Raw genomic sequence first — 27,798 nt, 5'->3', positions numbered from 1 at the left:
CACTTACGGGTCACATGCAAGGTGTGTGTCAATAATCATTTCTGTCATGCCTCGATCGGCAAACTAGGCATGCAACAACCACCTCGAAAACCCAAGAAGAGGTGTACGCAACACCCTAACCTCGAGCTACCTTAAGGCTTAGTAAGGCTTAAGGATCAAGAAAGGTTTCTATCATACCTGTCATACCTATTCACTATCATCAAAGAAAATAAAAGATCACACAAAAGATTCAAGAAAGATTTAGTCAAACAAATACAAGGAAAAATGAGTATACGAGAAAGTATATAACAATATCTCAAACAACCCTCAAATACAAGTACAGAAATAAACTAACAATGAATAAAAAGTAAAACTATGTAACAAATTAGTGGATCCACTACATATGCTCAAAAAATAGTAAGGCCCAAATGGACCATTACCACAGATGCACACTGCCCTGCACAGCTCCTAACGCACCACTGCTATGCTATGCCAGACTTGGGAAAAGAGGAGAGTGGGTGAGTAATGACTTACTCAGTTAGGGACAATACACAACATATTAGAGTAAATATATTCATATGAGAATATTAGAATCGATGCTCCAAAATCCAGGAAATAGAGACAATAATAATAATAATAATAATAATAATAATAATAATAATAATAATAATAATAATAGCAACGTAAATATAAAAAGCGGAGATATCTCATTTACTATGCAATATAAAGCTTCCAAAATGGAGTAATTCAAAGATAGTAAAAATATATATGCCAAATCCTGACATGCAGCCAATATAAAATCATTTTCCAATATAATCCAACAAGCTTTATGAAAATATATTTTTAAAGTACAAAAACATTTAATAGAAGTTAACTAAACCAACATTGACCAAGCTCCCATACACAAGGTCTCACCAAGGGTTTTAGCAAATAGTGAAAGTCCTCCACTTGGCGTTGGTCTCTGGCATACCGGATGCTAAATCATAAAGCTGGCCAAAGCATATCTGACCCACCCATGGCCAAAGCTAGGTCATGCTGAGGGTTTTTATATGTTCTTTATCAAAAGCCCTACCTTGGCATTGGCCTTTGATCAACCAGAGTTGTGGAGCCTGCCAATTTAGTGAGGAGGCAGGTTAGCAGGATGCTTAAGATGCGAAAGCTTAAAATTTTTCTTTATCCTTTTCTCCTTGTCACCTTGCCCTGGGAGGCTAGTGGAAAGGAGGAATTCTTGCCTCCATCATATTCATGTCACGTTGAGAAAACTTTGAGAACCTAGCTCCTTTCTCCATTCTCCTTCTTCATCTTTCTCTCTTGGAAGGCTGAGAAGGAGTGAGTGCTATCACCGAAGTTTGGGCTTCTAGCAGAGTTCTTGATGTTTGAAGTGAGGCTAAAAGGAGCAGTGAACCACCGATGCTTCAATGAAGTCTAGGTAGGGTATCTTGTTCTCTTGGTAGTCGTAGAGCTTGATACATGGGTAGTGTTTGGAGTTTGCTTGAATCTGAATTTTGGAGCATGTTGTATGTTAACACTTAGGTTGTGTTTGGTGTTTGTGTGAAGGTTGGATCTGAATCCTTTCAAAACCAGGATAAAATGCATGCTTTGAAGCTTTTAATTGCATGTACTTATTTATATTCAAGCATCCTTTTGTTTATAAGTGCATGTTAGCATCCTTTCCATTCCATGTTTATACTTGAAAACCAGTTGACCTTGAAGCCTTTTTCTATCTTTTTGATTTAGTTTGCATGTTGTTTATTTGGTTGTGAGCTTAGTTGTAAATCTTTTTCCTATCTATGGGTTATATATACTTATATATATGTGCATATTTGTGCTAAGTCATGTTAAATATGTCTGCTGTTAATCATATTTTTATTAGGCACAATTGGTTTTTCTAGCTCTTCTTGAATTCCTAAATTTAATGTGCTATAACCATTAGCCACTTATTTTAAATTATACTTATGCTTTTAAGTTATGGCTTAGAGGATGTTTAAGTATGTGTGTCCTGCTTTGACTATAAGACCATTTAGTACAGTATATATATATTGTTGTATATTGTTTTTCTAGCTCTTTCAAGTATAGTTGTGTACTTGTATATAATTATATATATGTTGGTTTTGCAGTTATATATATTTGGTTATATATATACGCACACAAACTTTGACATGTAGCAAGTTATGCTAAGAAATTAATTTCATCTTATTTTCTCTTACCTCATGTTCTTGTTCCTGTTCTTCATTCTACTTCTTCATGTTCCTGTTCCTCTTAGCACATCATTGTTGTTACCACTATTATTAGTATTGTTTTGTTCTTTTTTTTTCTTTTTTCAGAGGAAATGTTTGGTGGTTAGTGATGCTGAATTTTTTAGCATACCTTTCAATCAATTAGAACCAGATCTTGGGAATTGTGCATATGTGACTATATTTATTTGTTTTTGTATGCTTAGTCTTGTTAAGTAGATCTATGATTTTAATTATATTTTGATTGGTTCTAGATTTTTTGAATTGTTGTGGTTGGAAATCCCTTGGTTTTAGGACCATTATAGAAGTGACTTTGGTTTTTCGCGTTGTGTCTTGGAGTAGAGAAATTTCGAGGTAAATAATCCACCTATAACTTTGTCTTTTCAGTATTGTGGAAATTATTTTATTAGGTGAAACAATTGTCTATTACTTTGTCGTGGTATTTTATTTCAGATATTTGTATTGTGTAAATATTAGAAATTATTTATTATCGAATATTCTTTTTCAGATTTTTTTTGCTTAAGTATTTTTATTTAGGTATTATTTTAATAATTATGCTAGTGTGTGATTTTGTTTAGATGATTATTTTAAATGCTTTAAACTGGGAATTTTATATATATACAGATGTTGGTATAGTTGCTATTAATTGTGTTGAATAAGTTATTCCCACCATTTACTTGTTTATTTGTATAATTGCTTTACTGATATTTTCGAGGAACTAGTATTGAGGAATGGCTTTAATGTTTTGTTTGCTTATTCTTTATATAATTAATTTCCACATATTTTTTCCTAAAGTTGGATCTTGTATTTTATCAGTATTTATGGGTATATGTGAACTTGAGAAATTCTGAACTCATACTCTGCTAATATTTTGTATCTGAATATTTTGGTCTCTAAATGAACTATACTCAACCCTGTCAGTGGAGGTTAATCATTGACCTCGTCGACAAGAATTTCTTGAAACCTTTTGAGGAGAACTATCCCACTCATGACTTAGAGCTTGCTGCGGTGATTTTTGCTTTGAAGATCTGGAGACACTACTTGTATGGAGAAACTTGTGAAGTATTTATTGACCATGAGAGCCTCATGTATATTTTCACCCAGAAGGAGATAAATCTGAGACAAAGAAGATGGTTAAAGCTAATGAAAGACTACAAATGGGCTATCAACTACCATCCATGCAAGGTTAATATCATGGTTGATGCGCTTAGCAGGAACTCTTTTAGTAGTGTGGCTATGATGATCACTTCTCAAATGTCTATTCTGGAGGAGGTAAGAAGATTGGAACTTTGGGTAGTTCTGCTTAGCGCCAGCGCTTCTATAGCAAACTTGGTGGTATGACCCACTCTACTACAAAAAAATCAGGATGGCTCAAGAAAGAGACGATTACCTGGAGAAGATCTGTCAAGAAGTAGAAGCTGGTACTTAAGTACAGTTGAAAGTTCATGAGAACGGCTTAGTCAGATTTGGAGATTGGGTTTGTGTACCTAATATTCTAGATTTAATGAAGAAGATTATGGAAGAAGCCTACTTCTCTAGTTAGTTTGTCCTGGCAGCACTAAAATGTACAAGGTTTTGAAGTATAACTTTTGGTGGAACAACATGAAATAATAGATTAAACAGTTCGTGGCACAATGTTTGACTTGTTAACAAGTAAAGGTTGAACATCAGAAACTTGCAGGACTTCTCCAACCTCTTCTTATTGCTGAGTGGAAGTGGGAGAACATAGCTATAGATTTTGTGTCCGGTTTTCCTATAACAAGTAACAGTTTTGACATTGTGTGGGTAGTGATTGATAAGCTAACTATATCTGCTCACTTCTTAGCTATAAAAATTGGTTTGTCCTTAGAAAAACTCACTGAGTTGTATATTGATCAAATTGTGAAGCTTCATGGCATTCTAGTCACCATTGTCTCTAATTGGAACTCCCGGTTATAGCTCATTTTTGGAGGAGCCTGCATAAAGCTTTGGGGATGAAACTCACATTTAGTACAACTTTCCATCCTCAGACTGATGGGCAATCAGAAAAAACTACCCGAATTCTGGAAGATATGTTACAAGCATGTATGCTTGATTTTGGAGGTGCATGGTATTGACATCTACCTCTTATTGGATTTTTCTATAACAACAGTTACTCGGCAAGCATCCAAATGGCTCCATATGAGGCTTTATATGGAAAATGATGTAGATCACCTATCTATTAGGATGATGTAGGAGAAAGGAAACTATGAGGACCAAGGATTGTATAAACAACAATTGAGAAGGTTAGCCAAATCAGAGATTGACTACAATAGCTCAGAGCTGGCAAAAAGAGTTATGCCTTTCCACCTACTCTCTCTCAAGTGCATAGTGTGTTCCGTGTCTCCATGTTGAGGAAATATGTTGTTAATCTTGATCACGTGATCCAGTTCTCTTGTTTTGAGATAAATAGTGATTTTTCATACGAAGAATTACCTATAAAGATTGTAGACATTAAGAAGTAAAAACTGAGGAAGCGAGTTATCCCCCATGTCAAAGTCTAGTGGAAAAAGCATTCTGTGTGAGAGACAACTTGGGAGTTGGAGTCTAAAATGAAAGAGAGGTTTTCGCATCTGTTCCTTGAGGCAAGTGCTAGTTTAGAGGGCTAAACTCCTTTAAGGAAGAAAGGATTATGGAGCCCTCCAATTCACTGTGGAGGCTAGTTAGTAGGGTGCATAAGATGTGAAAACTTGAAATATTTTTTTTTATCCTTTTGTCCTTCTCACCTTGCCTTGGGGGCCTAGTGGAAAGGATGAATTCCCATAGAGAATTCTGACCTCCATCCCATCCCTGTCACCTTAAAAAACTCTGAGAATCCAGCTCCTTTTTGCATTCTCCTTCTCCATCTTACTCTTTTCGAAAGGCTGGAGTTCTGGCCTCTACTGGAGTTCTTGACATTCGGGGTGAGGCTAAGAGGAGCAGTGAACCGTTGATGCTTCAACGAAGTCTAGGTAGGTTCTCTAGTTCTCTTGGTGGTTGTAGAGCTTGATGCATGGGTAGTATTTGAAGCTTGCTTGAATATGAATTTTGGAGCATGTTGTATGTTAATACCCAGGTTGTGTTTGGTGTTTGTGTGAACGTTGGATTTAAATCCTCTCAAAACCAGAATGAAATGCATGCTTTGAAGACTATTAGTTGTATGTACTTATTTATATTCATGCAGCCTTTTGTTTATAAGTGCATGTTAGCATCCTTTGCATTCCATGTTTACACCTGAAAACCAGTTGAACTTGAAGCTTTTTTCTATCCTTTTGATTTAGTTTGCACGTTTATTTGGTGGTGAGCTTAGATGTAAAGTCTTTTTTTTTTGCTATCTATGGGTTTTATATACTTATATAAATGTGCATATTTATGCTTAGTCATGTAAAGTATGTCTGCTTTTAATCATGTTTTTATTAGCCACGATTGGTTCTTCCAGCCTTTCTTGAATTCCTAAATTGAATGTGCTGTGACCATGAGCCATTAATTTTAAATTATACTTATTCTTTTAAGTTATGGCTTAGAGGATATTTAAGTATGTGTGTCCTGCTTTGATTCTACAACTGTTTAGTATAGTATATATATGCCCCCTTTCAAGTATATTTGTTTATTTGCATATAATTATATATATGTTGGTTCTGCATCCATATATATCTATTGTTATATATAAATATACGCACACATACTTTGACCTGTAGCCACTTGTGTTAAGAGAATTAATTTCATCTTAGTTTCTCTTACCTCCTGTTTTTATTCTTTTCTTCATTCTACTTATTCATGTTCATGTTCCTCTTAGCACATTATTGTTGTTACGACTACTATTAGTATTGTTTTGTTTTATTTTTTTCTTTTTGTAGGAAATATTTGGTAATTAGTGATGCTGAATTTTTCTGTTTTGTAGTTTAAGATTTAATATCTTTCAACCCATAAGAACCAGGTCTTGGGAATTGTGCATATGTGTCTGTGTTTATTTGTTTTTGTATGCTTAGTCTTATTAAGTAGACCTACGATTTTAATTATATTTTGATTGATTTTTGATTTCTTGAGTTGTAATTGTTACCAATACCTGAGTTTTAGGACCATTTGAGAATTGACTTTGGGTTTTCGAGTTGTATCTCGGAGTAAAGTAATTTTGAGATAAGTAATTCACCGATAACTTCATATTTACAATATTTGTGAAAATTATTTTATTAGGTAAAACAATTGTCTATTTCTTTGTTGTGGTATTTTATTTCAGATATTAATTTGTATTGTGTAAATATTAGTATTTATTTATTATTGAATAAATGTTTTCAGCTATTTTTACTTAAGTATTTTTATTTAAGTATTGTTTTAATAATTATGCTAGTGTTTGATTTCATTTAGATGATTATATTAAATGCTTTAAACTAGAAATTTTATATTTATATAGAAGTTCGTACAGTTGCTATTAATTGTGTTGAATAAATTATTCCCACCATTTACTGGTTTATTTGTATAATTGTTTTAGTGATATTTTGAAGGAATTAGTATTGAGGAATGAATTTAATGTTTTGTTTACTTAGTCATTGTTTATATAAAAAAAATAAAAAAAATAATAATGTATTTCCTAATTTAAACAAAATATTCAAAATATTCAAATCTCAAGACTAACCAAGAGCACAGATCTCAAAATAATCTAAAATACACAAATTTCTGGATCAGCTATGAGTATCGATCTCAAAACGATCCAAAATATTCAAATCTCAAGATTAGCTGAGAGTAGAGATCTCAAGGCAGTCTAAAATACACAAATCTCAGGATCAGCTGAGAGCACCGATTTCGAGGCGATCTTAAATATTTAAATTCCTAGATCTGCCCAGAATACATATCTAAAGGCAATCTAAAGTATCCAAAATCTCCAAAATACACAAATCTCAGGATCAGTAGAGAGCACTGATCTCGAGGTGATCCAAAATATTCAAAATATACAAATCTCAAGACCATCCGAGAGCACAGATCTCGAGGCGGTCTAAAACACTCAGATCTTAGGATCAGCTAAGAACACCGATTTCGAGGCGATCCAAAATATTCAAAATACACAAATTTCTGGATCAGCTATGAGCACCGATCTCGAAGCGATACAAAATATTCAAATCTCAAGACCATCTAAGAGCACCGATCTCGAAGCAGTTTAAAATACTCAAATCTCAGGATCAGCCGAGAGCACGGATCTCGAGGCGATCCAAAATACCCAAAATACACAAATCTCAAGACCAGCTGAGAACACAGATCTCGAGTCAGTCTAAAATACTCAAAGCTCAAGATCAGCCAAGAGCACAGATCTCAAGACGATCTTAAATATTTAAATTCCTAGATATGCCGAGAGTATAAATCTCGAAGCGATCCTAAATGTTTAAATTTGAAAATCAATCGAAAAAACATATTTAGAGGCGATCTCAAGATCAGCCATGAATGCAAATCACGAAGTAAAAAAAAATAATAATAAAATAATATAAAAAAATAAAAAATAGAGAATAAATAGGTATCAATCAAATCATAATAATAACAAAAAAAGTGATAAACCAAACCAAATCAAAAGAAATCGATATATATATATATATTTATATATATATATATTAATCATAATATTAATATTAATACAATCAGATAAAAAGAATAATAATAATAATAAATCAAAATCAGATAAAATAATATATAATAATAATAAATCCAAATCAGATAAAATCATTAAACATATATATATATAATTAAAAAAATCATATAAAATAAATGTAATAAGTTAAAATAAAAAAATAAAAACAATAATAATAATAATAATAATAATAAATAAAATAATAAAATAATAAAATAATAAAATAATAAATAATAATTTTAATAATAATAACAATAAATAAAATAATAATAAAATAGAATATTATATATAATATATAGATAATATATAAATATATATAATTATAAATAAAATAATATTAAAATAAAATAAAATAAATAATTTAAAAAAAGGCGATAAATTGGTCGTGCTGTGTCATGCTCCCTCACGATCTCCTCACCGCCCATGCAATTGCTCACCACCCATGCAACCGTCCACTATTGGCACAACCGCTCAGAGGCTTTTAAAAGGACGGAGGAACGAACGAAGGAGGGGGAACAGAGGAGAAAATCGAAAGAAGAAGGAAGATTTGAAGAAGACGAAAGAAGAAGAAGAAGAAAAGAAAAAGATGGTCTTTCTCTCCTCTTATAGATATATATATCTACATAAAAAAAAATTCTCCTGTTGTCGCTGCCGCTACCTGACGCTGTCACTGGAGTTGCCGTCGTCGCTTGATGTTGATGCCCAAGGCCTACTATCGTTTCCGCAGTTGTTGCCATCACTGCTGTCGCCATCGCCACCATCGCAGTGGCTGTCGTCGCCAAAGAAAATAGTAAACGGTGATTCTTCATCAAGAAAAGAAGAAGGCAAAAGAAAAACGAGGAAGGATTCTGGTGTTCTCTCAACCAAGCATATACTCAAGGAGAAGAGGTGAACAAAACCAGCAAAATAAGAAAAAAAAGACGAAGAAGACCGACGGGAAGACGGGGGAGAAGGAGAACCAGCCGAAGAGGAAGAAACATGGAAGCAGGAAGAAGGAGAAGGCAGTAAAAGAAGAAAATAAGAAGAAACCAAAGCCCGAACTAGAAAAAGAAGAAGAAAGAAAATTTAAAGATGAAGAAGAACAAGAAGTTGTTGCGCAATCACCATCGCTGCCTCTCTTTTTGAGATGTAGGAGATAGGCTCTTTGCTGATGAGGAGAACAATATTGAAGCCATCGTCCTCGCTCCTCCCTCATCGTTGCTGAAGACCAAGAGTTACGTGGATACTAATTATTACGAGGACATCCTCACCATTGACAGCGTTACGATCCTCACTACTTCCTAGGGTTAAGGTTTCGATCATCTCTTCTCCCTTAATCCTCGCCATTTCTTTGACTTCTCTCCCTGTGATGCAAGCTTCCTTGTCGGCATCGGAGAGCACCATCACCAAGATCAAGAAACCTCAGATTGATGGCAAGATGCCCCTCACCGACGCTAACGATGACTCGTTCCTCTTTCCGGTGGAGGACATTGTCCAGTTCCCGCATCCTGGCTACGTCTCCCCTTCCTGCATCAGCTTCAGCCCTGATAACCACTTTATTGGCTTCCTATTCAGCCCTGATGCGTTGCTTTACCGTAAGGTCTTCGTGTTTGATCTCCAGTCGCGGAGCCAGGAGATGGTTTTCAGCCCTCTAGAGGGAGGAGGCTTGGACGAGAGTAATCTTTCGGCTAAGGAGAAGCTGAGGATGGAGAGATCGAGGGAGGGGGGATTGGGCGTCACCTGGTATGAGTGGAGGGCGAGGAACCCTATGGCTTCTGGTTGTCTCGGTGGTCATTCCATTTTGGTGCCTTTGTCATCCCGGATTTTCTTCCATGAGATAGCTGGCGGGGAACCTGAACTCAAATTGCTATGTGTTACTGGTTCACCTATTATTGATCCGCATTTGTCTCCAGATGGAAGTATGCTAGCTTATGTGAAGGATGATGAACTGCATGTTTTGCACTTGTCTAATGGTGAGGCTAAACAGCTATCTTTTGGGGCGAGAGAAAATGCAAAGACCCATGGTCTCGCCGAATATATTGTCCAGGAAAAGATGGATCGGAAGGCAGGGTTCTGGTGGTTACCTGATAGCAAGTACATCGCATTCACTGAAGTTGATTCATCAGAGATTCCTCTCTTTAGAATCATGCACCAGGGTAAAGATTTTGTTGGTCCAGATGCACAGGAAGATCATGCTTACCCCTTTGCTGGTGCTTCCAATGTTAAAGTCCGAATTGGTGTTGTTTCCATCAGTGATGAACAGGTTACCTGGATGGATCTTCTTTGTTGTAAATTCAATGGAGTTGGTAGCAATAAATATTTAGTTAGAGTCAATTGGATGCCTGATAATACTCTTATTGCCCAAGTTTTAAATAGATATCACTCGACATTGAAGATTCTCAAGTTTGACATTTGGACAGGGAAAAAGGAAGTTATAATGGAAAAAAATCACGATGTATGGATTAATTTGCATGATTGCTTTACGCCTCTAGATAAAGGAATAAATAAAATTACTCATGGCTTTGTTTGGGCCAGTGACAGAACTGGCTTTAGGCATCTGCATCTGTATGACAAAAATGGTATTTGCTTATGACCTATCACAGAAGGTAATTGGATGGTTGAGAAAATTGTTGGTGTGAGTTAGAAGCATGCATACTCATGAAGAATCCAAAAGGCTCTTATTTGAAGAAGCCATGCATGGCATGCACGGTTTTAGTGTTGTTTCAAAATAATCAAGGAATGTGGGGCCCATCATTGAGCAAAAATGCATGGTTTTAGGACTAATTTTAATATATATATATATATATATAACATTGAAGGGACATGTAGAAAATCATTGTTTTAATGGAAATGAATGAAGGTTGGAGAGTTAAGAAAGTGATAGCTAAAAAAAAAAAGAGATGGTGGTGAATAATTGCTTAGCAAAGGATTTCTTGATTCATACAATGGTGTATGCTGTTTTCCCAGGAGGTCAAAAAGAGCCAGGGCCAGCCTTTATTTCAAAACATTTCAATGTAATTGATCCTTTACGAATCAATAACAACCTTGGTCACCAACGTGAACTATATGGCTTAGATAATAATAATAATAAATGAATAAATAAGTAAGTTGCATGGAATGGACATCAGCTGATTGCCTCGAACTTACTTCAATCGAATGATGATTGAATCAAAACCATTCATCTTAAATTGCCTTGAACTTAAGCAATTTTTGCTTGATGATGAAATCACATCCTTCCAATCATACAAACATCTGAATCACTCATGTTGCCTCGAACTTGAACTATTTCTTCTTGATGATGAAACCATATCCCTCCAGTCATACCTCCTGATTATCAAATCAGAACCATCCATCTTATATATTGCCTCAAACTTAGACTATTTCTACTTGATGATGAAATTCTAGCCATCCAATCCTATCTCCTGATGCCAACCACGATGATGATGATGCTATCAATGATGATCCTGATGCTAAACATGATGATATAATGATGATGATGATGATGCTATCATGAATGAAAATGATGAGAAGCATGAAATGAGAAGCATGTTATTGTGTGCCAACCATGATGATCATGATGCTATCAATGATGATCCTGATGCTAAATATGATGATACAATCATGATGATGATGATGCTATCATGAATGAAAATGATGAGAAGCATGAAATGAGAAGCATGTTATTGTGTGCATGCATGCATACGTGAACTAAAGAGAAGAATCTAAAGGCAGGTTCCACCATTCAAAAGATGCCCATGGGATGAGTATGGATTAATATATATATATATATATATATATATATATATATATATATATATATATTTTATATATTTTTGAGAAATGATATATTAAGATGATCATTTGAGGATGCATGGACCGGACTACATTTACTGTTATATTGTTGCACATGCTTTGCAACTTCAAAGCTTACTAAATATCAACCCGAGTGAAGATTGGAGTTATCTAGAATTGATGTATCAATCCAATGCAGTGAACTCATCCCAAAGCAATGGCAGGAAAGATTATCTCGAGGCAGTGGCAATATCTAAAATAAATATATAAATTTCAAGGCAATAATAAGTTCTATATTTTAAGGCAACAATGAGGCATGCAATGTGGCGACAAGGCATAGGCAGCAACACTGATATAAAGTTATATATATACATATAAAAAGTTATATGTTGTAGTGAATATATATATATATGTGTAATAAATAGCAAAATTTATAATTTCCACATTTTCTTGCATTTTACTTGTACTTGAGCCCTTAATCGGAGCTTCCTAAGATCTCAGTCTGGGGTAATTAATAATGGAGGCTTGCCTTTATTAGGAATGGAAGAGCCTACAAAGATAAAAATAAATAAAATAAAATAACATTTGTGATTCGATATATCACCTGGTGTCTCTTCATCGACACGATGCCAGGGCGCATATTTTCGATCCCACAGTCTTTATATAATTAATTTCTATATATTTTTATTTTTCCCCTAAAGTTGGATCTTGTATTTTATTAGTATTTGTGGGTATTTCTGAACTTGGGAAATTATGAACTCGTACTCTGCAAATATTTGTATTTGAATATTTTGGTCTCCAAATGAACTAAAGTCAACCCTGTCAGTGGTGGTTAATCATTGATCTTGTTGATTAAAATTTCTGGAAAAATGAGAACTCAATTTTGCACTGATTCGTTGGTGAAATAATAACTGCCTCTAACACTCAGTCTCTGATTACCAAGGGTAAACAAATGACCTCTGACTTTTATAGAGAATTTGGAGACATACTTTGTTATTTGTGAATCTGCACATTTGGCTTTGTCCTTTATGATTTTCTTCAATTGCACTACTCATGTGTTATTGATTTATGTGTGTATTTCAAATCTGAACTTTTGTTTTTAGTTTTTTTTTTTGGAATTATTTACTAGGGTAGTGAGCTCATGGATTTGTTTTAAATCCTTTTCAGATTAGGAGCAGTAGACTCAGGGATCTTAGTATGCTTCCACTGGTTGTTTTCCCCTTTGGAGTTGTGCCTCATGTTTTTGTATTTTGTTGTATGGTTGTCTAAAACCTACACCTTGGGACAATTCTGTATTTAATTACTCTATATTTGAACCTTGTTGTATCCCTTAAGCTGTACCCATATTTTGTATTTCTGTTAGTTTATTTCCTTCTCGACTATGAGTTAGGTTTTGAGGCCTTACAGACTCCCCAAGCTCACGCCCTATGGAACTGTGGTCCTTTGTACGCACCTCAGATTTAGCTTGGTCGGGTCTGAGGTGTAACATGGGTGATGAACCCGAATATCTCAACATCATACTTATCAAGAGTTCTATAATACCTCTTGCATGGAAAAGCCCTAGGTATAACCATGCCACCTCTACTACCTAGGTCGGACTGTGAAAATCCTCACACTACAGTGCCAGACCCTATCCTCAAATTTTTGACAATGCTAGCAGATTGTACCTCACTACACCATCAAATTCCAATAAACACATGAAACTATTTTCAAATTAAAGGAATCACTTTTCAGTCCCAAGCCTTAATCAAAACATATATACTTTGAAAAACATTTTACCAATAGTATACATATACCAGTGTGTAAAACCAATTGAATGATAGATATCAATACTGAAACTTCTATTAGCTCAAAACATTTCCAAATAAACAATGACACATATTCGGCCTTTAAAAGCACCACAATCACAACAACGAATTATAATTATAAAATTGATCATATATACGAGGAAATCTCTAGTTCCAATTTTGACATCATTATGGCAAATATACAAGTAAAACATGCAAACACTTGTGAGAAATCAAGATAGTATCTTAACCATATTTTATTGATAAAGAGCATAAATGAATACACGAATGAACTTTAAAAACCCTAATGCTACTATGCAAGACTATTATCCACTTACTAACAAACGATCCAAAAAAGTCATTTCCACTCCTCCCCTAGCTCCTCGCCATACTAGGAGGTTATTCCGCCTAGCAAGCAAGAACATAACACATGAACATGATGAAAATAAAAATAAAAAAATGACGCCCACGAGACTCCCCTAATCTACACAATTTAGCCCCAATTGTACTTAAACAACACCCAATTTATCCAAAACAAGAACCAATGGGTTTCTGATACTAAAAACTGTGATTCTACCCAAAAATTGGGAACAAAAAGAACAATAGGTTAATTCTACTAAGGAGAACATGGAATAAAGCTAGGAAACCATACCTTGCTAGCTTCAAATGGATGAGAGGGTTTTGGAAGATCTCCCAATTTCTAAGAGGAAGATGAATGAACTCCAAGGGGGATGCTCTAATCAAAGGTAAGAAGCAAAAGAATGAGAAGAAGCAAGGAAGAAGGAAAAAAAAGGGTTTAGGGCACAAAAATTTTGAAAATACCCTCACTTCCATGACCAGAAAAGCCTCACACGGCCGTAAGGAAATTCCACATGGCCTTGTGCTTTTTTGTCTATTACTATAGTATTGTGCTATAGTAATACGACTATAGTAATACGGCTATAGTTCCTGCAAACACCACAAAGATCTAGGAGTGTGTACAACATCAACACCGGCATCTTCCACTCTCACACTGATAAGTGCTTGTGCGATACGAATGCGAAGCGTTCATTCCTTATGTTAAGCATTACTTTTCTCGGGTTTTTACACTAATATGTGTGTTTTTATGTTACTTTTATACAGGTAGGGTCGTGAGGCCGAGTATGAAGGAAATAGGACAATGTGGATCATAATGCACCAATTTTGGAGGAAATCTTGCTAAGGTTCAAACGCGAAGACATAGGTCAGGTGTGAGATGCTAGAGTGTGTACCAACCTCCTCGTATTCGAGTGGGCACATCCATTTGGAGGGGCACAAAGGCAGTCACATTCGAGCATTCCGACATATGCACATAGAACAAGAGCTCCACCAACGTGTACACCATTGAAGAAGCAAGTGATCCAAGACGTGAACATGTGCCCATTTGCGTTACCCCGATGAAAGTATGGAATTGGGAAGCTATTCAGGGCGAACACTGTAGCAGAGTAATGCAGCAACACTGCAGCACGTACTGTAGCAGCACTGTTCACAGCCGGCCGAGAAACTAGAGAAACAAAGAATCCACACGGGCGTGTGGAAATTATCCACGCCCGTGTGGAAATTCCGCACGAGCGCGTGGAGCATTCACGCCCATGTAGTCGCCCGATTCCAGCCCTATTTAAAGCCGATTCAGCCCCAATTTTGGTATTCTTTTCTCCATCTTTTCCCCAACTTGAGAGAGGGCTTCGGCTAGGGTTTCGAGGGGTATTGGCCAAGGGTTTGGAGAGGTTCTACGGCTCTGACATAGTCATTCCTTAGGAAGAAGGTTGGTAAGGGAGCTTCCGTCGAGGCGTATCCTATACTGGACGAGGGAATCCTTGGACGACGAGTAGATGACTTTCCATAAGACCATCGACACGACTATCGAGTGGGTTTCTTTATGGATTCATTGCTTTTACATTCTATTTCTTTGATTGTACTTAGCCCCATGGAGAGCTAAACCCCTAGTGGGTACTCGGGTATTGTGAACTCTAGGATGTATTTGTTTCTTTGAACCTCTTTATTATGCTTTCAATAAATTGATGTTTATTGTGAGTTCCAACCTTGAATGCTTGATTGTATGAACATTTCCCCTAGAGTGACACTAGGGTTGAGAGTTCTTGTTGGTAACCTTGTGAGTGAGTGACACACCACGAGCGTTAGACAAAGCTAGGTTGGAGAGGCTAGAGAGGGTGAGTCGAAAGGTACAGGAGCGTCCCCTTTCCCCTCTGGCGTGATAGATTCTACCTCCGTTCCTCGAGTTCTTTGCGGCTACAATAGAGTGAATGGTCTAAGGGATGAACTTCCGCTGGGGCTTAGTTGCGCATGCAACGGAGTGAAGCGTTGAGGTGATCTTAGTATCTAGGGCTCAATTGTGGTTAGGGACCTTCCACCTGGACCAAAGGGTTAGGTCTATAATAAGGAAGAGATTTATCACTTGGAATCCCTAGAGTTCATTGCAACTCTATGCCAGTGCGAGGTGTTGAGATTGTTCGATTTCTCCTCCGGGACATGTATAGAGTTAGGCATAGTTGACCTTAAATTTTGGACTATGTAATTAAGGATTTCCACGACTCACCATTGCATTGATTAGGAAGCATAATAGAGGGTTCTTGCACTTGAAACAATTATCCTAGGTGGAGCATTATCCGGGTACCCCATCTTTATCGATTGCCTTATCCCCTTCTTTACTTTTGCTCTCTTACTTGTTACTTTTATTGTTGAGAATTGAATCATTATCACACTCATTATCATTGATCTTTTACATAGCTAAGAATCGAATTAAGTATTTTTATTCCCTACTCCCTGTGGATTCGATACCCGCTCACCCGGGATTATTACTTCGACAAACCCGTGCACTTGTGGGATATACGCAAGGGGACCTTGTCACACACTGCCATGTGTCATTTATACAAGACCTTGTCTCTTTCTACTAATTGCTACAATATACTTATGTGATACAACCAAACAACACAAAGACACAAGGGCGTGTACAACCTTTCACATGGTCATGTGTCACCCATGTGCTCTTCTGTCGATTTCCCCATTACCATCAAGTACAAGAAGGATACAAGGCTACCCACACGGGCGTGTGCATGGTGGTGTGGATTTCTAGTCATGTATTCTATAGAAAATGTAGAAACAATCATTATATGGCCGAGAACTCCCCAAGCTACTCAAACCACACTACTATTGATAAAGGTTAGCGCAAGAGTATCTGCAGATCAAATAGTAAAGTGTGCGTGAAAGTAGGGTATTGATCCCTAACGAAAATTGAGAGTACTAGTATGAATCCAAACTCCGTAAACTAGCCTAACCAATAGATGTGATGAATTCAAACAACCTAAAAAGAAAGAGAATAGAAAGCAAGAATACAAAAATGAAATCAGTCAAGAATCAAAGGGAAAATGGGATGCTCGGGCATAGAGTCCTTGTACATATTTATAAGTCCAAGACAAAGGTTGTATGAGTATAGCAATCCTATTTGAACTGAAAAAAATCTTAAAATATACTAAATCCCTCTTGCAAGGGTGAATAGTAACTTATTCAGTAAGGTACTGATACAGACAACCCACAATTGCATTGCACTCTCTTAAATCTCAATGCGAATTAACAAGAATTCATAAGTAAACAATCCTTCTTGAGAAAAGATTGTCCCCCTCATAGAGAATAGAAATGTGATTTCTACTAAAATCTATTACCTATGATTGCAAAGTGCATGGAATTACTTGCTAATTCACTTATGAGGAATGAGGAGGAAAACTTTTGAATCCAAAGTACCCATTGCTAGCTTACTCACAATCCCTCCAACTGCGGTCTACCCATGCTAGGTCAGTATTTCTAGTTGTCACAAAACACATCATACAAGAAAACTAGGGCTTTCGCCTTGATAGCATTCAAGATATTAAAAACATACGATTGGATTCAAATAATATGGATTGCAATTAAGAAAGAATTAAAGCATAAAGATCCACAACCAATGTCAAAATAGAAGAAACCCTATAATTCATCTATGCCCAAGCATATAAAAAATTAGCTCTCCATTATGGAAGAGCAAGCATCCAAACAACAAGATACAACAAGAATTAAAGAAGACATGAAAACCCCATTTTCAATTATACCATGAGATGATTGCCGTAGAACCCCCAAGGACCTTCCACAAACACCAAAACAATCCTAGACGGCTCCAATCTTTCTAATCCAAGATAGGTGGGCTAATTTTCTTGTTTCACCTCCAAAACCCTGGAGATCTACCTCCTTTTTTCCCCCTAAGCCTCACTATCTAATAGCACAAAAGATCCCCTCAAAACCCTTGTCAGAAATATTTATACTTAGCCACTTACGGGCAGCTTACGGGTGTAAGAACACAATCATAAGGAACTAGAGATGATGGGTCATGAGCCTTACGGGATCACTTACGGTCATAAGTCCCATCCATAAGGTCTTCTATATAATGTTAGGGTCCAGCTTATGGTCATTAGCGTTGGTCCATAAACTTCACTGGATAGCCGTTGCAACCATCCTTATGGACATACATTATGCTCATAAGCTCCTCTAGAACAGCCCTTACGGTATAACTTACTGGGTGTAAGTCCTACTCATAAGTCCCTTTGATTATCCTTATCCTCCTTATCCTCCTCCTTGCGGGCATAAGCATACCCGCAAAATCTCTAGAAGAGGCTTATAGCCATAAGATGTCTGTAAGTCAGTCTGCCTGGCCTGTTCTTTACTGATTGATGCCGAGAGAGCTCTATCTTTATCATTTCAGATCTAGATTACTTCTTTTTGGCTTTCTCTCTCTCTCTCTCTCTCTCTCTCTCTCTCATCTTTAAGCACTGCCCGAAGCCAGAGAATGCAAAATACATCATGTTTTAACATCGAATTCCATAATATTACTCTAATCATGTGTAATGAGTGTATAAAATGATATTAAATGATGTATAATTATACACTCATCAACTACGCACACCCAAAATACAAGTCCTTGATATCATAATTTCCATCAAGGAATTAATTCTACTTTAACTTTAAAAGTAGATCATTATCTAAAATATCAATGTCACGCCCCAAACCCAGCCAAGTGGTGGACAAATGGCCATGCACCCACAGGGCAAAAACCCCGCAAGCATGCGAGGCCTAAAACCTGACTCAAAGCAAAATATGATCTAATAAAGCCACAAATTATAGATAACAAACTACAACAACTTTCAAGTACAACTTCAATGACTACAACAAGAGAATTTACAACTCAACCACACTGAGAAAAGGTACTTGACCGCCCGTTAAAGTACTACCCCGATCTTGCTAATGATCTAAAAAGGAGAAAACAACTATTTAGGAACTTGGAAGCCCAGTAAGTACCCACTAAAAATATTAGGATCATAAAAGTTTCAAACTTTCCAAATTCAAACAAAGAATAATAAAATATAAGTTTATCAGAATCAAATTCATAAGTCAAGTTTTTCAATAAGACATAACGGATCAAAAGTCAACCATATATGCCCCACAAATAACTATTGTCAAAACAAAATGTAAGAGATCATATGTTTACCTTTGGCGACCTGAGCCAGAATATCAGAGGTCATATGTTTACCCTCAGTGACCATTGCCAAAATTATCAGAGGTGGTTATTTTTCACCGACGAAAAGCGGTGGGAAACTATAGTTTTTATTTCATAGGTACATATCAACACGGTTAATGTTTAACCCCCAATGATAGGGTTATTGCAAAGTTAGTTGGGGACTACAAGTTGCTATGTCAAAATATATTATGTCCAAACATTTATTAAACAGAATACAGAAATTCGATGATCCCGCTTTTAGATACAAAATAATTCCAATTCATTTCCAAATTTAAATACTTACATATGAATTGCAAATAATAAATAATTAAGTAATTCAAAATATAAATCGAAATAATCAGTATTTTTCTCAAGGAATAACTCATCTAAATTACAGACGAAATAAATTCTAAAATACATATGAATATAAAAACATTTCCGACACACGCCTTGTGTGAGTGTATCTCAAGTGCACGGGGCATCGAAATAATACAATACCCCGGTGAGTGGATAGTCAAATCCACAAGGAATAGTTGCTCGGGAACACAAGTATTACTACTTAAATATAGTGAAAACCAACTTGTGATGTTGATTCAAAGTATCAATGCAAGACTACTATTGTTTCAAGTGCAAGACTACTATTATGCCTCCTAATTGAAGTCTAATGAGTCCTTGCAATCCAAAGACACCTGAGGTTAACCGTGACTAGCCCTCTACATTATCCCCCGGTGGAAAAGAATACTCTCAATACCTTACACGGTATGGGACTGCTTGAAGCTCTAGGGATTCCAAGTGATAAACCCTATTCCCTAGTATAAATCTAACCCATTGGTCCAAGCAAAAGACTGTGAGTCACGATTATGCCCCAGCACCAAGGATTACTTCAACACTTCACTCTGTTGCTTGCGCAACTAAGCCCAGTGGAGTTTGTATCTTGGCACTTCACTCTATCACGATCGCAAAAAACTCTTGAAACATAGAGGTAGGATAAATCACGTCAGAAGGGAAAGGGGACGTTCTGCTACCTCTCGACTCACCCTCTCGACCCTCTTCAATCCCACTAAGTCTAACCCTAATGAAGTTTTCTCCCCTTCAAAGGATTACCTAGATAGATTCTCAACCCTAGTGTTACTCTAAGGGAAAATCAAATCAACAACCACACGACATTGAAACTCAATGAAAACATCAATTAAATTAGACACAATAACAATCAATGAAATAAAATCATCATAGGGTTTACAAGTCTAAGCACCCACTAGGGGTTTAGCTCTCCATGGAGCAATACAAAGTCAACAATGAAGTCAACAGTAAATGCAAGCAATCCATAGAGAAAACCCCCTTGTCATCCGTGTCGATGGTCTTGAGGAACCGCCTCATTTTCTTTAAAGGTTCCCTTGCCAAACCTAGGGCACACCTCACCGAATCGATGCCAATGAAAGCTCCCACAATAGTTATCCTCCAAAGTAACTCGATGTCGAATGCTGTAGAACCGCTCCTAAAACCCAGCAAAAGCCTCTCCAAACCATAACCGCACTCTCTCCAAAAGATGGGCAAAAGATAGGAAGAAGATCCCCAAATAAAACTCTCGAAGCGATATTTATAGAGCTGAAATTGGGCATCAACACAGGCGTGTGGAATTTCCACACGCCCGTGTAGATTCCTAGGTTTTCCTTTCCCGCGCGCTATGAATAGTAACTATGATAGTAATTTTGCTGCAGTGGTTTGCTACAGTAAATAGCTACAATACTTCGCCGGAATGCACCCGAATTTACTCTTTTTTATCGAGGTCACATGATTGGGCACACATCCATGCGGTAGATCACGTTGCGTCTTCAATGAAACCACATTGATGAAGCTTTCAACAATGTTTCACAAGTCAGAACATATGAGTCTGACTGCCATTGTGCCCCTCCACTTTTGTGTATTCGCTTGAGCACAATGGAGGTTGGCACACACCCCCATGTCTTTGAGCACAACTTGTGTCTTCACCTTTGTTAGATCCACGAACATCATCAACAATCGCGTCCGCAATCTAATTTTGCTTCCTTTCTTCCAAACTTGTCTTCACAACCCTAAATGCACAAAAGAACACAAATACACACGAATGAGCTATAAAATCTAATAAAAGTAATGCTCAATGTAAGAAAAAGTATATTTCGTATTACTTATACACAAGCACTTATCAATTTCCAAGGCACTAACGAAGCTACAAAAGTCAAGAGACTAATAAACAATTCTCCAACGACCCTTAAGATTAAAAACAAGAAAGCTTTATAAATTCTAATTTAAAATAGGAATTTCAACCTTCTAAAAAACCTAGACATCTACATTTATAGCATATCCAAATCTCACATTGATTTGAGATCTACAAAATTCAAGCCACTTTTAAAAATCATATATATGAAAACCAACAATTTCAAACATGCCCTTTCTAATAAAAAGTATCACACAACAAATAAGATTAAACTTTATTAGCATATAATTAACTCAAATATTGAACAACTTTCTTGTTAAACGTGACTCCTGATTCAACTTCTAAGATCCTCAGATTCTCTGATCAAAATTCATCCTTTCTATAGAAATGTCATTAAGCACAACTACAGAAATCTGATCATATCTCACAAATTACACGGCCAAAAATTCTAAAAATTAGTGGGGCTAAAGATAAAATCATCTTCTACAACTTTTATACATAAATATAAATGTAAATAAGAACTTAAAATCATAAAATAAATAAAAAACTGGATCAAAAGTGCACAAAAATCTTGACACTGTCACCTGCATTTAATGCTTATAATTTAAAGGATACTTGTGCATATATTCTAAAATTTGGTAGGTACTTATCCAACTATGAACTCTACAAGTTTTTTATTCTTCTCACCTCCAAATTCAACCTCTAAGAACCCTAAAATCAAAGAGAGATTTCTACTATTATCAAAAACGAAAATCTGAAACATATCAAATTAATCTCAAACTCCTCAAACAAGAAACCAACCTAACCCATCCACTACTAACATCTGACATTAACAGATCATGATCTAGAAAACAATAATAACAATTCTATAATTTGACTAAAGATTCGAGGAAGAGGATGCCAATCTCACAACAATAGTGAAGCAATCCTTGACGATGAGGCACTTCTCCTGTCCTCACCACCGACAAAACACATAGAAAAAAAGATAGAAAAGATGAGGCTACATCTCTCTCCAATAGTGATCTAAAATTAAAGAAGGTGAAGAGACGATTGGGGTTTCGAAACTAAAGACAAAATCAAAGGCTATCAGAAGAGATGAGTGACTCCCTTCACGGTGACCTCCTGGGGGCCGCTCGCGTGGTGGTGGAAGAGGACAGTGGACTCATGGCCCGTTTTCCTCACGTAGTTGGTTTCATGAAGCTGGCCACCTTCACAATATTGTTCGACTGCCCCCAAGATGTAATCTGGTCCATGTCGGTACTTTTCTTTGCTCAAGTAGCGAGTTTGCCCAGGGAGCAGCCCTTTGAAGGAGGAAATACAGAGAAGATGGATTTTGGTCAGCAGGATGGTTGGGAAGCAGCCAAGTCACGAATACATCAGCGCAGCCTGAACAAAGATGTGGTGGGATCGAGTCTCTCTCTCTCTCTCTCTCTCTCTCTCTCTCTATCTCTTTGTCTCTCTCTTTCTCCCATCCCCCAGTGCCCCCCACGGAAGGGTTTTTACTGGTGGCTGGGACTAAGAGACCTCGTTCTCTTTCGAGCTGCAACCACTACTTTTGGTCTACTCATAGAACTTCTGAGTACCGTCACCTTCTCACATGCAAACTTTGTGAAGATGCGGGCACATGGTGATGAATTGCAAAGTGAACTCCCTTCTCCACTAAGACACCGATGCATCTAAGCAAAAGCTAAATAAGGTAAACTGGGTTCAGATGCCTCCGTGGATGGACTTGCCATTTCATACAGAGAAAGAACACCTCGGCCTCGTTAGCAATACAACTAACTCTCCATCTCTTTGAACCAGGAAACCTCTAAGCTTCATAAGGATCTTAGCAAGATAATTGTTCTCGACGTCATCTCCGCCCAAACCAATGAAGATATTCTCCTAGAATCTTTGTTGGGAGCCCTAAACATGGCAAGAGTTGACGCAGTTTATGAATTCAAGGGCAACTCCTTTCTTGCGACCTTAAGAAGTGAAGAAAAAGCCCTCAAACCAAGCAAAATTAGAGAATTGAGCCTTCCTTCACATTTGGGACTGTGTGTTTTCTTCATTGCCCCTTGGACTATGGAGATCGGCGAGGTGGGTGAGGCATGGGAAAAGGATAGGTTTTCCTTATTTGGAACCTCCCTTTACATGCCTGGTCTTGGACGGTAATCCCGCAATTAAGCAAACCGCACAAGGCTTTCCTTTTAGTGCTAGTTCATTATCGTCACCATGTTGTGCTCCCTCATGAACTGATTCTAAGCTTTGGGATGAGAAAGTTCTTTGTTCTCATCACTGACAACCGTCTTCCATTCCCAACATTTCTACGTGACCTGGAGAAATATGTATTGCAATCTAAGATCCCAGAAGTGGACCTTGATAGACGATCAGAGAACACTCACGTTAGAAAAGAGCATGAAGTTAGCCAAGAGCCCAAAGGAGAAAGAGGTGATGGATGGCCAATGCAATAGACAAGATGGAGAAGAAGACTACAACGCGTGGCTCAGATGAATGATGAGTTTTCAATACTAGACGAATTTAGGAATATTGGTGAGAGTAGCTCCCAGGGATGCCGAGGTTCGACAAGGAGACGCGAATTTTCACGAGTCGACCTTGTTTAGGACTATTGGTCCATCAAATCCAAGCTTGATCGATGGTCGTCAGCATTTATCCACTAGTTCGTTGCAACGTGACACCTTGTCTTAGGGGTCTCATGGTAACACAGAGAAGGAATGTGATGTCTCCCATGTATTGGTCGAGGATGTTGGAAATCAAGAAGTGAAGGAAGCTTCTTATGAAAGAATGGTGAATCATTTGTTGCCAAGTGGTGATGATGTTGAGTCACTCATGACTAATTCTAACTAGACTCTACATATCTCGGTGGAGAAGTCATTGGGCCCAATGGAGCCTATGGATTACATAACTACTGGAGGTCCAATGGGGACTAGGGGTCTCAATGTTTGGAATTTTCAAAGTCTGATGGACTTCAGGTCTCTAAGGTTTCCAAGCCGGCTATCATTGATTCATCTATTGGGTCTAGCACAACCACTAAACCCATCTTTTCGGAAGCCAACATTGAAAACCAAATAGATACGAATAGTTTAATGGAGGATAATTCTTTTTGCAACCCAGCACAACCTCCATCGAGTCTCGGTCTTCCCCTAATTTAAATTGTGTGTTCCTTCATGGATGTTAGACTCTGGTCCTGACAAAATTCTCTATGGACTTCACTTCCCGTTCCTTAATTGACGAAGGGACTACTATACAATTGGAGAATACTAAAAATTGGAATGAAGAAAATTTGACTGATGTGTTTGTGCCAGAATCTGGTACCCAAATGACTAAGGGCTTTGGTCAAGATGATGATAGTTTTAAGACTAAAGAAAAAGAGGATTTTGTGTCAGATTTTGAGGAAAAAATCAGGCGGTTACTTCATACCAGTCAAGTAGAAGAGTTTACTTAGGGAACAAGAAGTAGTGAAAGAAGGAAAAAACCTTTCTCTAGATGGAACAAGGAAGTAGGGTTCATACCACAACCGCCCAGATCAGTCAAAAAGAAACGGAGTTCTCACACTACACTAGAAGGTACTTCCTCAACCCCCCTTCTTATCAATAACTAGACTGATTTGCAATTAATTAATTATTGTAATGCTTGTGGCATCACCTTTGATCCTTTGCGTCAAAGAGATAATTGTTTTTTGCCTTTACGCGTTCTTGAATCAATTGATTACCACCAAAAAGAACAGAAGTGGGAACCTCAAGACTAGGTTCCGCTTTGGGATTAAACTAGTTTGATCATGAATATTATTAATTGGAATATTAGAGGTTTATGAAGGCCTTCTAAATGCTTCCTTATTAAGGATTTTCTGCAGTTACACCATGCGGACATTTGTTGTATTCAAGAATCTAAACTTAGTTTGGTTGATCCTACCATCTGGCGATCAGTTGGTGGATCCCGCTTAGATTTGTTTTCCTAAATCCCTGCCTTAGGGTCTGCTAGAAATATGATTGTAGGATAGAACAATAGCTTGTTTAAGGAGACAACAAGTTACTAAGGCACCTATTTGTCTTTTGGTTGAATTCAAAAATGGATCTAACAATATTTGTTGGGTCTGTACCTCTATTTATGGACCCAATACCCAACATCCAAAATGTGATTTTGGCTTGAACTTATGATAAGTGCTTGTGCGATCAGAATATGAAGTGTTCTTCCCTTATGATGAGCATTACTTTTATCGGGTTTTAACGCTAATATGTGTGTATTTATGTTACTTTCATGCAGATATGGTTGTGAGGCTAAGTATTAAAGAAAGAAGCCGATGTGGATCGTAAATGCACCATTTGGAGGAAATCTTGAGAAGGTTCAAACGCGAAGACATAAGTCGGGTTCGAAATACGGGAATGTGTGTCAACCTCCTCGTGTTCAAGTTAGCACAATGATTTTGAGGGGCACAAGGGCAGTCACATTCAAGCTTTCTGGTTTGTGAATGTATAGCAAGATGTCCACCAACATATCCATTATTGAAGAAGCAAAGCGATCTACGACGTAAACGTGTGCCCGTTTATGTTACCTCGATGAAAGCATGGATTCGGGAGTGTTTCGGGCCGGCACTTCAACAGAGCACTATAGTAAAACATTACAGCAAGTACTGTTCACAACCAGCCGAAGAAGGATGAAAATAGAGAATCCACATGGGCACCCACATGGGCATGTGGTTTCCTGATTCCAGCCCTATTTAAGGCCGATTTCAGCCCCGATTTCAGGATTCTTTTCTCCATTTTTTCCCCAACTTGAGAGAGGGCAGCGGCTAGGGTTTTGAGAGGTATTGGCTAGGGATTGGGAGAGGTTCTACAGCTCTGACATCATGCTCTGTTTGGAAGAAGGTTAGTGGGAGAGCTTTCGTTGCCACCGATCCGGCGAGGCGTATCCTTGGCCGGACAAAGGGACCCTTGGACGAGTATTGGACTCTCCACAGGACCATCGCCATGAACACCGAGGGGGTTTTCTATGGATTCTTTGATTTTACATTTGATTTCATTGATTGTAATTATCTCCATGGAGAGCCTAAACCCTCTAGTGGGTGCTTGGGTATTTGTGAACCCTAGGATGTATTTGTTTCATTGAACCTCTTTATTATGCTTTCAATTAATTGATGTTTTATTTTGAGTTTCCAATCTTGAATACTTGATTGTATGAGTACTCCCTTAGAGTGACACTAGGGTTGAGAGTTCTTGTTGGTAACTCTTGTGAGTGAGTGACACACCACAAGAGTTAGACAAAGATAGATTGGAGATGGTTGAGAGGGTGAGTCGAGAGGTAGCGGAACGTCCCCTTTCCCCTCCGGTGTGATTTATCCTACCTCCATTTCCTCAAGTTCTTTGTGGTTATAGTAGAGTGAATGGGCTAAATGATGACCTTCCGCTGGGGCGTAGTTGCGGGTGCAACGGAGTGAAGCGTTGAAGTGATTATAGCATCTAGGGCTTAATTGTGGCTAGGGACCTTCCACCTGGACCAAAGGGTTAGGTCTACATCTAGGAAGAGGATTTATCACTTGAAATCCCTAGAACTCATTGCAATTCTATACGAGTGCGAGGTTGAGAGGTTATTCAATTTCTCCTCCGGGACATGTATAGAGTTAGGCATGGTTGACCTTAGATTTTGGACCATGTATTTAAGGATCTCCACGACTCATTATTGCATCAGTTAGAAAGTATAATAGAGGGTTCTTGCACTTGAAACGATTGTCCTAGGTGGAACAATATCCGGGTACCCCATTTATATCGATTGTCTTACTTTCTCCTTTACTTGTGCTCTCTTGTTCTTTTACTTTTGTTATTTCGCATCTTGTCACACATATTACTATTTATCTTTCGCTTAGTTAAGAAACAATTTAAGTGGTTTTATTCCCTACTCCCTATGGATACGATACCCCACTCATCTGGGATTTTATTACTACGACAAACCCGTGCACTTACGGGACATACGCAAGGGGCGTTGTCAACTTAGAAATTGTAACATGATTTACGAAGATTTTAACATGATTTTCTCCTCTTTTGACAAATCATATGGTATCCCCAATTACGAAGATATTAGACTGGCTCAAATGTTCCTCAGTAACCTTCACTTACTTAAGACGCCCTTCTTTGGGAAAAGATTTACTTGGATAATCGAATCTGACTTGGGTTAAGTTAGATCACTTACTTAATAACCGTGATTGGGTCTCACTTTTTCCTAAAGTCATTCAAAATTGTCACCCAAGCATAGGTTCGACAATGTACCCATTAGACTTAAATCTGCTGGCCATTCGCCCATCCCACGACCCTTTCATCTTGAACAGGCTTGGTGTTCGGTGGAACACTTTCCCGATCTAATCAGGGAATGGTGGAGCACTAACTCTTTTCTAGGATGTGGAGCTTTCATCCTTGTAAAGAAGATTACTAGAATTAGAGAGCAACTCAAACATTGGGTGAAATTTGATTTTGGCTTAATTAAACTCGAGAAACTTGTGTTACTTTATGAACTAGATTTATTTGATGTTTGTAAAGAATCCCATCCTCTCTCCATAGAGGAATACGCCAAGGATTCATCTTTTAAGATTGGAGTTGCTTTTAGATTCTCAAATAGTAAGAGATTTACTAGAAGCAGAGGGCTAGAGTGACTTGGCTCGAGGAAGGAGACGAAAA

General features: G+C 37.5%; 1 pseudogene; it reads left to right on the top strand.

Annotated features, from left to right (window-relative positions):
* The first annotated feature begins 9,172 nt into the window (after positions 1 to 9,172).
* LOC120259920 lies at positions 9,173 to 10,447 on the top strand (annotated as a pseudogene).
* Positions 10,448 to 27,798: the final 17,351 nt, after the last annotated feature.

Source organism: Dioscorea cayenensis, chromosome 5 (genome assembly GCF_009730915.1).
Source record: "Dioscorea cayenensis subsp. rotundata cultivar TDr96_F1 chromosome 5, TDr96_F1_v2_PseudoChromosome.rev07_lg8_w22 25.fasta, whole genome shotgun sequence".
Classification (NCBI taxonomy): Eukaryota; Viridiplantae; Streptophyta; class Magnoliopsida; order Dioscoreales; family Dioscoreaceae; genus Dioscorea; species Dioscorea cayenensis.
Note: the sequence above shows the minus strand (reverse complement) of the source record. Positions and strands in the feature narration are given on the sequence as shown.